The sequence below is a fragment of the Nanorana parkeri genome, unplaced genomic scaffold (assembly GCF_000935625.1).
Source record: "Nanorana parkeri isolate BGI_ZX_2015 unplaced genomic scaffold, ASM93562v1 scaffold624, whole genome shotgun sequence".
Classification (NCBI taxonomy): domain Eukaryota; kingdom Metazoa; phylum Chordata; class Amphibia; order Anura; family Dicroglossidae; genus Nanorana; species Nanorana parkeri.
Window position 1 is genome coordinate 472647 of NW_017306892.1, and position 9545 is coordinate 482191.

The window sequence follows — 9545 nt, forward strand, 5'->3', positions numbered from 1 at the left end:
GCGCTGGCGGATCGGAGCGGGGAGGGGGGAATCCAGCCCCTCCCCTGTCATGGCAGAGAGCCGTGACAGGATCGAGAAGTGAGCAAACGCCGGTATGTGTTCGCTCACTTCCCGATCTACTTAGCCGACCTGTGGCAGTCTCATTGTCACAGGTTGGCTAGAACTATGAGGTGAGTGAAAATCACTCACCTCATAGTTCTCCTTTAAAGCTGAAGTTTAAAGAAGAAATCCGGGCAGAATAAAACTTAACCCCAATGGTTAATTACTTATTTTTGTTTAGGATCAAAGATAACAAAGATATACTCGCCCAAAGCTCAGTCTTGCTCGGCTACTAGACTGGTCCCCACAGCCTCTTCTCCTCCCTAAGGATCTGTGAATCATCACATCTAATGCAGTGTATTAGACGTGAGGACTCTGAGGGACATTGCATTGCCAGAGGGGAGGGGGAGAGAAGCTGCAGGGAACGGTTTCGCAGCCAGGTGGGACTGAGGTTCAAGAAAGTATGTTATTATTATTTTAGAGGTCAATTCCCATCTTAGGCAGTGGTCACTGGATAGGTTTGGATGATTTACCTTTAGCTATGTAGAGAACTGGGAAATTTTCGATTTCCTTTCACTTTTTGTCTCTTGACAATAGACACCAAGACAAATAGTGAGAGCCCATCCAAAGCTATAAAAGAAAAAGTTTTGCCTTTACATATACTTTGATTTTTGCAACCTGCAGTTTATAGAATATGTTCAATGTAATTTCCAAAAAAACAAAACACATGGCTTTATCTGATTTTTCTCTTTTTTTCAGTCTTAAACTCCATGAATTCCTGCAGTTTATGAGCGGATGGTCACCTGATCTCAATGCAGCAATAAGACAATGACCCTGACACATTTTTGAGGTGAGTAGACTATGACCAATGTTGTTGAAGCTATACGTTTTATTATTCACCGCCTGGCCCAAAAAAATTGCACACTCTTAATATTTCATTGGACCGCCTTTAGATTTGATTACGGCATGCATTTGCCGTGCCATCACTTCAATAAGCTTATACTAATGCCACAACATTTATTTATATCCAGAGTTACGTTTAAGATCTTGAAGTGATGATGGGAGAGTCAGACCACTGTGTAAAGTCTTCTCCAGCAAATCCCAAAGATTCTCAATGGGGTTAAGGTCTGGACTCTGTGGTGGCCTATCCATGTGTGAAAATGATGCCTCATGCTCCCTGAACCACTCTTTCACAATCTGAGCCCGATGGATCCTGGCATTGTCATCCTGGAATATGCCCAATGTGCCATCAGGGAAGAAAAAAATCTATTGATGGAAAAACCTGATCATTCCGTATATTCAAGTAGGCAGCTGACCTCATTTTTGGGGACATAACATTGCTGAACCTAGACCTGACCACTGAAGCAAACCCAGATCATAACAACGTATCCAATGGAAGGTTCTGACCTATTTGCTTAGCTTAATCCTGGTGGATACTTTTTTTATGGCCAGGCAATGTATGTCGTCTTCATTTCCAAATATTAGCACACTGTCAGTTGGAGGTGTAAGACCAATGGTATGCGGACACCTTGGGTATGTACACATAATGTTGTCATGATTCATGTTGGGCTGTCCATTAATTAGTATTTTATTCTGAAAAGCTGTCTCATTGGGGAGATTTTAATTCACTTCCTATCCAAAGATACAACAGAAAGTGAGAGGAGAGCTTTCCAAACTATAAGAAATTATCTTGGACGTGTACACTTTGGAAGATTTTCCTTCTATTTCTGACCTGGAAACAATTACAAATTTCAGGTTTTCCCTCACTTTCAATGGCAGTGGTCACCTGGAAAAATAGAGAGGTGGCAACCACCGCAAAATACCTTGCTTCCAAGCATGGGGGAATTATGTGACCTCCTATAATGCAGTGCTTATGTCTGAGCGGCCAGTTGCCATGCCCAAATACTTGTCACATGACAGAGGAAGTGACATTATCAACCCTGAAGAAGCTCCAAGGCCATCTAACAAAGCTGTCAAGGGTGGGTTTTAAAGAGACTCTGTCACTGTGCCTTGAATAGGCAAAGCGACAGGGTCTCTTTAAGCTAATTAAATCAATTTATACATGTATAAAACAATTCCTTAAAAGGACAGTCATTGACCTTTAAGGGGCCCATGTGCTGTATATTGATAGGGCAGGTAGTTTTGCTGCAATAATAAAGTTTGAGAAGTTGGATTATTTTTGCTGTGCAGTGAATTTCTCCAATTTATGACTTAAAAAAAAATCCTCAAAATGAATCTGCAATGGCAGCTATCCCATTGGCTTATCTGTTCGACAGGCTGTAGATAGGAAACACACAGGAACTTGTCCCTTCATTGGGAAACCTCTCCCTTTTCCTTTGGTGGAGCCGTACGAGTGACTGCTTTCACTATAACTCCGAGCACCAGTGACTCATAACTATATGGCGTGAGTAAGCATAAGTCATTGTGCTGATCTAGAATACACTTTATATCAAAGGTTTAGAATTAGTTCTATTACATAGCAGTTTCGGTTTTGGTCATCCGCACAGCAGGTTGCTTGAGTTGTAGCATATTCTAAGTAACTTCAGATATGTTGACTAAATGAGAATGAGCCATTTCTCTGGAATAAGCCACTTTGCTTGTACCTTAGAAGTCACATGACTAGGGTTGTTCTATAGAAACTAGATGAAAATAATGTTTTCTCTTATTTCTATAGCAATCTATACAGGGCAGTAACTACACTATATGGCAGACCTTTGACCATCACACTTACACTATATGGACACAAGTATGTTGTCATCCCTAAAGTTAGTTGAGTTCAGGTGTTTCCAGTGAAGGGTACTCCTAATGCTACAGCATCCAAAGACACTTTTAGACAGTTGTGAGATTTCAACAGTTTGGGATCTGTGTTATTTGCTGTTCCAGTTTGACTGTGTCCCTGTGCACAAAGACTTTCAACCCCTTCTTCCCATGATATAGGGCTAACTGCTTAAGAGGACAGTAATCAGTTCCCAGCAATGTGGGGATGGGGAGAGAGTCATAAACTGTAGGTGTGGACTAGAGTGACTTGTAGCGTATCCAGGACTTCTTCTCCTCTTTTCTCCTGTCTTTAGGCCATTGAAGTGGGTGAGAAACAAAGGTGGGTTGAGAATAAGCTTTGGCCCACATTGGTAAACATAACTTGAAAAGAGACCAGACATGGTATGTGCTGACAGTGCTGATGTTGGGTAAGCAATTTTCACTTGGGGTTTGGTTTAAGTTGCTGTGAATGTTGCGCTGTATTTAAACAGAACAGGCTTGAGGCTGAGAAAGCCCACAGGAGCTAAGCAAAGTTCACAATTCCCCTGGACTAGCCAGCCCCTCTGGCAAGTGCCAGCTTGCCAGTTGATGCAATTCCCAGCTCTGCTCCTTTCTCCTTGGGGTTTTAAGGAGTTTAGGCAGTGGTAAGGATTTTTTTAAGCTAGTATTTCAGGATTAACATTTTGTTGAAAAGTACCAATTCCACAGCAGAGCTCTCATCAGCCTGTTGCATCAGACTGTAATAGTCTCTTCTGTCATAAAAGTTTCTTGATGCCTTTCAGCAGTTTTTTCTTTTTCTGTACACTGAGCCGTGCATGGCCATCACTCCTGTATGAGTTTGTTGGACATCCCATTCTGAAACTATGGACATTAATATGTAGTTAACATTCTTTCTTATCTATAACCGCCTCCATTTACCTAAGAAGGCTTTCCACAAGATTTTTGAGTCTGTGTGGATCGCTATCCCCTGCTTGACTTAATACACTCCTTGGAATTTTCCTTCACTCTGTTAGGTGTTGCCCCCTTCTCTGCCTTATCCATGAAGGCAATCTCCGCAGCTGTAATGTATTTTATGGGTCAAATTGGGTCCTGACTTGGAGCACAGAGGTTGTAAGCTTCCCCTCCAGGTTGATTATCTCCATTGGTAGGCTCTGCATGTACAAGTCTCACAAATCTTTAATGAATGATTTTGTTAGGGGAACGGAATAAATGTATGTCAAAAGATCCAGCTACTATCCTTTCTGACCCTTTTCAAAACTTCTGCTTTCTGCCCTACACTATTGCGTAGACAGGTTGATCAATATTGTCTGTCTTATTTCCCTGTCAGTGAATATGCAGGGAACTCTTTAACTGAAATATTGGTCTGGGGAATAGTAATGTAAAAAATGCCTTTTGATGATAAACATCTCTTTGGTGCTTCTTTGGATACCCTCATAAAGGGCGTAACTGGGGGTAGAAGTACTTGTTTGCCCCAGCAGAAGAAGCCTAAGCTTCAGACTGGGAAGATTCCTCCCCCTTCTCAAGCCAAGAAGAGTTATTTTCATTACCTTCAGGCTTCTTCTTTCTTCCTCAATAAAAACATCTTACTTTCCACTCTGAGACTTGGACTTTGCAGTCCAGGGGCCATCCAACTCTGTGATTCTGTATGAGAGTTCTGTGCTTGATGGTAGCCTCCTTCAAGGCAGTTCCATGTACTAATTTCCACTCCAGACCCCTATTACACAACTTTCTGTCATCATGGGACAAATCAGTTAAGTCTGTAGACAACGACTTGCTTGATATCGAAGACCCGGTTATCTTTGGTTTGGTGGCTAAGGAATCCAGATCTGGAGTTGGGGAAATCCTTCCTCCCACTGTCTTGGAAAATCTTAACAATGAATACCAGCCTGAGGACTTTATCACAAGAGGAATCTTGTATCCTGATCAACATTCTGGAGCTCCAAATAATGCACTTTTCCCTGCAATGCCGGGCACCCTGATTGGAGTGTCATCCTTTCCGGAATGGACAACACCACAACGCCACAAGTATGGGAGGATAGATACTAGTCTGAGCAGAACTTCACGTTCCAGCCGTTTCCACATTCTAGCCTGGACAAGTGGCAGGCAGCAGTGCCTGGAACTGGACGAGGAATTCTATGTCTCACAAGGTCTATCATTGTATATGGAAGGCATATTTTGCCTGGTGTAAGGAAATAAGTTTTCACTCCAGAAAATATCCTGTGTGAAGAATCCTAACGTTTCCGCAGTAAGGTCCGGAGCAGTATTTTTCCCCGAGTACTAGCAGTAGACAAATCTCTGCCCTTGCAATCTTTTTCCAAAGACCGTTAACCTCTCATTCATTGATTTGGATCTTTGTACAGCGTGTTTCTCATGTGGCTCCTCCTGTGCAACTACCTGTTACTCAGTGGGGTTTGAATCTGTTATTTTCAGCACTGGAAAGACTGCCTTTTGTATCTATCATCATGGATATTTCCCTTTTCACTCTGACATGGTTGCGTTCCTTGTTATGATTATCTTTGCATGGTGTGTGCGTCTGAGCTGGCAGCCTTGTCCTGCAATGAACCCTTTTTGGCCTTACACAAGGATAAGGTGGTGTTAATTCCTACAACCTTCTTCCTTCTTAAGGTGGTCTATCCAGCTCCAGTACACCAGAAAAAAATGTCTCTTGACTGGCTAAATGTAGTTTGTGCTGTGTGGGTTGGCCTCTCTTCCACTGCTTCCATTAAAAAGGCTGACTCTCTTTTTATCATTTCTGATGGTACCCGTAAAGGGTAACCAGTATTTTGCTCCACCATTTCTCAGTGGCTCAGACAGATAATACAAGCTCATGGTTGTAAGGACAAGGTTCCATCTTTTACTGTGAGTTCTTATTGGGCTTTTAGGCATCAGGCATCCCTTTCCCAGATTTGCAAAGTTGCCACCCGGTCTTCTGTTCACACATTCTCTAAGTTTTACTAGGTGCATGTTCAGGCCTCATCTGCTGCTTCAGGCGTAAGATCCTTCAGTCAACTCCTCCAGCTGCAGGCTACCCCCTGTTATATTGTTTTGTTATGTTGGCCTATTAGTGTGCTATTATGTTGGCCTACCAAATGCTGCTACCGGTATATAAGAAACCCTCTAATGCTTCTGCAGTTTAATCACTTTGCAGGGATTTTGTGTTCAACTGAATAGTTTACTTGTAACTAATTAAATCTAATTTCACACATACTGTTTAGCAATTAATGTGACTCATACTTGTGGTGTCCTGAAAACCAAAAAGACTTCAAATGTACAAATAACACAATCCTTACTGCACACTTTGTTAACGGCATGGAGGGTATGCACCTAGAGTGTTTTTAGAGGGAGCCTTTATCTGTTTGCTAAAACTAGTTAGTAAACTTTACAATTGATAACACTTTGGCAGGGTTCACCATTGCTGGTATGGAATGTGAAAGCTGTTACATATAAATTTATGTGCAAGGCCATTCACCAAAACATGACAGCACTTAATACTTGTGATGCATATGCTGTGAGTCATGCAACACATTTCACACCCAAAATCTAATTATAAGTACATTTTAACTTTGGCATGAGGTTTTCTCTATACGCGAGAAAGTGACAGGTTAATGTTCTCCCCTTAGCCCCAAAATTTGTTATAACTGACACCTTTATAAGCATTATTAAGTGTATTTTTTAAATACAAGCAATGTAAGTACCTGAATCTAACCTGGTCTCAGCCACATGTATTCCCTGTACGGCAGGGCTGAAGTGTGAGAGAAAGCAGCAGCACAAGCAGCTAATCGGGTTATGTGTAGACAAGAAGCAAGCTGATAGGAGGAGAGGTAAGAGTGGCAGAGAGATGAGCTCATCACTGTGCTGCTTCTCATTTTTCTGTGCAGTCACAGGCTGGGGTGGGTCCCAGGGCAATTTGGGCTCAAAGGAAGTGGGTTGAATGATGCTGGCCATCACAGTGAGATGCAAAAATGAAGTTCTGTTTGGGGAAATATCTGGATTGAAGGTGAATATTGCTTCAAAAGCTGCTTTTGACATTTTATCTTCTTAACAGGCTTTTTGTTTTTTATCTTGTTAGTTTTGGCTAGAGTCTTGTTATAAATAAAATAAAGGGACCTGCTTTTTTCTCTTTCCTTCCCTTCACTACTCTTCTCTCTCTTTCATTTTTTATTCTGTCCTACGTTATTATTCCTCCTCTTATGTACAGTATATGCATCCATGAAGATCTTGACTCACCTTATGACATGTGCACAACATTTCTACCAGTGAGGGTCAAGTTTCTTAATATTGGGGGGCCTCAAGTGTGGCCCAAGACATCAACAGAGCGCCACACATAATGTTTAGTGTATATAATGTTACAGAAAATGGTCAAAGACTGCACACACTACACTAGATGTTCAGAGGCATTCTACAGAGGTTTCCAACGACAGCAGCCATGTTACAGGTGTGGTTGGAGACTGGAGAAATGCTGCAGGAGACTGTCAGAGACTGGGAACACATTAAAAGATCACAGCCATTACTCCGCTTAAAAGAGAACTATGGGGTAAACTTTTTATCCCATAGTTCTCTTAAGGGTCACAGGAGTACATATTCTAACGTCCTCCTGTGACCCAAAGCTCAGTATACAGCGAGCTATTGCTCACTATACACCGAGATCGCAGCAGCCGGTACATATCTCGACAGTGCTGTCGAGATCCACCCAGCTGGCTGATTGACAGCGGGCTCTGCCTATCTAGAAGCAGAGCCAGCTGTGCCCGCCCCCTCCCTGTCCATTTCTCCACTCAGTGCTGGAGGATCGGAGCGGAGAAAGGGAGATATCCTGCTGACAGTCCCCGATCTCTGCAGGGAGATGATCGGAAAGTGAGTGAGCGACGGTATGCGTTCTCTCACTTCCCAATCTATAGAGCCGACCTGTGACAGTTTCATTGTCACAGGTCGGCTTAAACTATGAGGTTGAGTGAAAACCACTCACCTCATAGTGCTCCTTTAAGAGAAGTAGTGGCACCACATTTGATACTCTTCTCAGCAAAATCTGTTATAAGCCAGAGAAAAGAAAATACGCAATAAGGAAAAAAAAAAAAAAGAATGAACAGCACAAAAAGTAAGCAGGTGAGAAAGAAATAAAATCATTTCGATAGTAGAAACCAGTATAATTAATATTTTCCTTTAATATCCCTGTGTAAGCACCTATGCAAGAAAACACAGACTACTCACTACTGTTGCTGGAGAGCTGGTCACCAGGCATCTACATAGTCTTTTTGAAATCATTTAGGGCTCATGCACACGGGCTCAAATATAGGTGTATTGGTATACAGCATAAAATATGCAGCAGCTGGGGCTATCAGGCACTTTTTTTCACTGTATGCCAAAATGCCTGTATTTGCACCTAGGTGCATGAGCCCTTAAAGGATCATTAAACCCTCATGTGTTTTTGCATATATCTACTTACCTGTGTCTCCTCCGCACGCTCCCGTCCGAAGTTCTGAAGATTCTCGGGCAGCCGCAAAGGATTATGGGGCTGGCACATGTACAGTACACATCTACGGCCAGGAGAAGAGGAGAGACACAGGGTAAGTCATTGCAGGCAGCGTGCACCCGCACAGACTCTGCGGGACAGGTAGGGACAGCAAGAGAGCATCGGATCAAGAGGCATCATTTAAGGTAAGTCCTTACACTAGCATTGGGGGGGGGGGGGGATTTTTGGCTTTAATGCCACTTTAATTTAATAATGAATTAGACATTTTGTGAAACCAGACATTTGTTTTAGGTAATTGTACTTCTCATAATACAAAATTTTGCCGTCTGTCAGTACAATGTTATAAATCCTGGTTGTTCGATTCAGTTTAATAGCTGTTGGGTGTACTATGATTACTGTTTACATGCTCCTATAATACACATAATGCTTTTACTTTTTTATTCTCGCCATGAAAAATAATAAAACAGATTAAACATAAGTACATTTTAGCTGTTCCCTGATAAAAACATGATTAATATCAATGAGCTAAAAAACATGGAGATACTCATAAAGACTACAGTCTCGCAGGAGCTGTGCAATGTTGAAATTATGACACATAGGGGTCTATTCACAAAGCTGCCGAAGGATCTGGAAAAATCCACACAATTGCTTTTTTTCACTCGGGGAAAATACACTGTCTGGCCAAAAGAAAACCCCACTCGGGCAGCTTTATGATCTGGAGTTGCATACATACACACACACATACAGGACCAATTTAGACAAGCCAATTAACCCACCAAGCATGTCTTTGGAGTGTGGGAGGAAGCCCACACAAGCACAGGGAGCACATGCAAACTCCTTGCAGATAGTGTCCTGACTAATATTTGAACCGGGGACCCCCCAGTGCTGCAAGGCAGAAATGCTCACCACTACACCATTATGCTGCCCATTTCTGGCCATGCAGTCCTGAAATGTATGGCAGCCAGCCAGGAGACCTGACTTTTCTCTGCTGCAGTTTAGTAACATTTGCAGATCTCGTCTCCCTCCCCCAGCATGTGATTGGTCAGTGAGAGTAGAAGCAGTCGACGATGAGCTAATCTCTCTGTCACCCGCCAAGCAGAAAGTTCCCTATCTGGTCCGGTCCTCTGGTTGGTTCAAATTGCAATAGCAGGCTGGCTATTGAAACCCCACCTACTGAGCAGAGAAGCAGACCCGAGATTGAAAGTTCTCTCTCAGGTCCGCTCCTCTGCTCAGTGGCGGGTGCAATAGCCAGACTGCTATTGGCTATTGCAAATTGCAATAG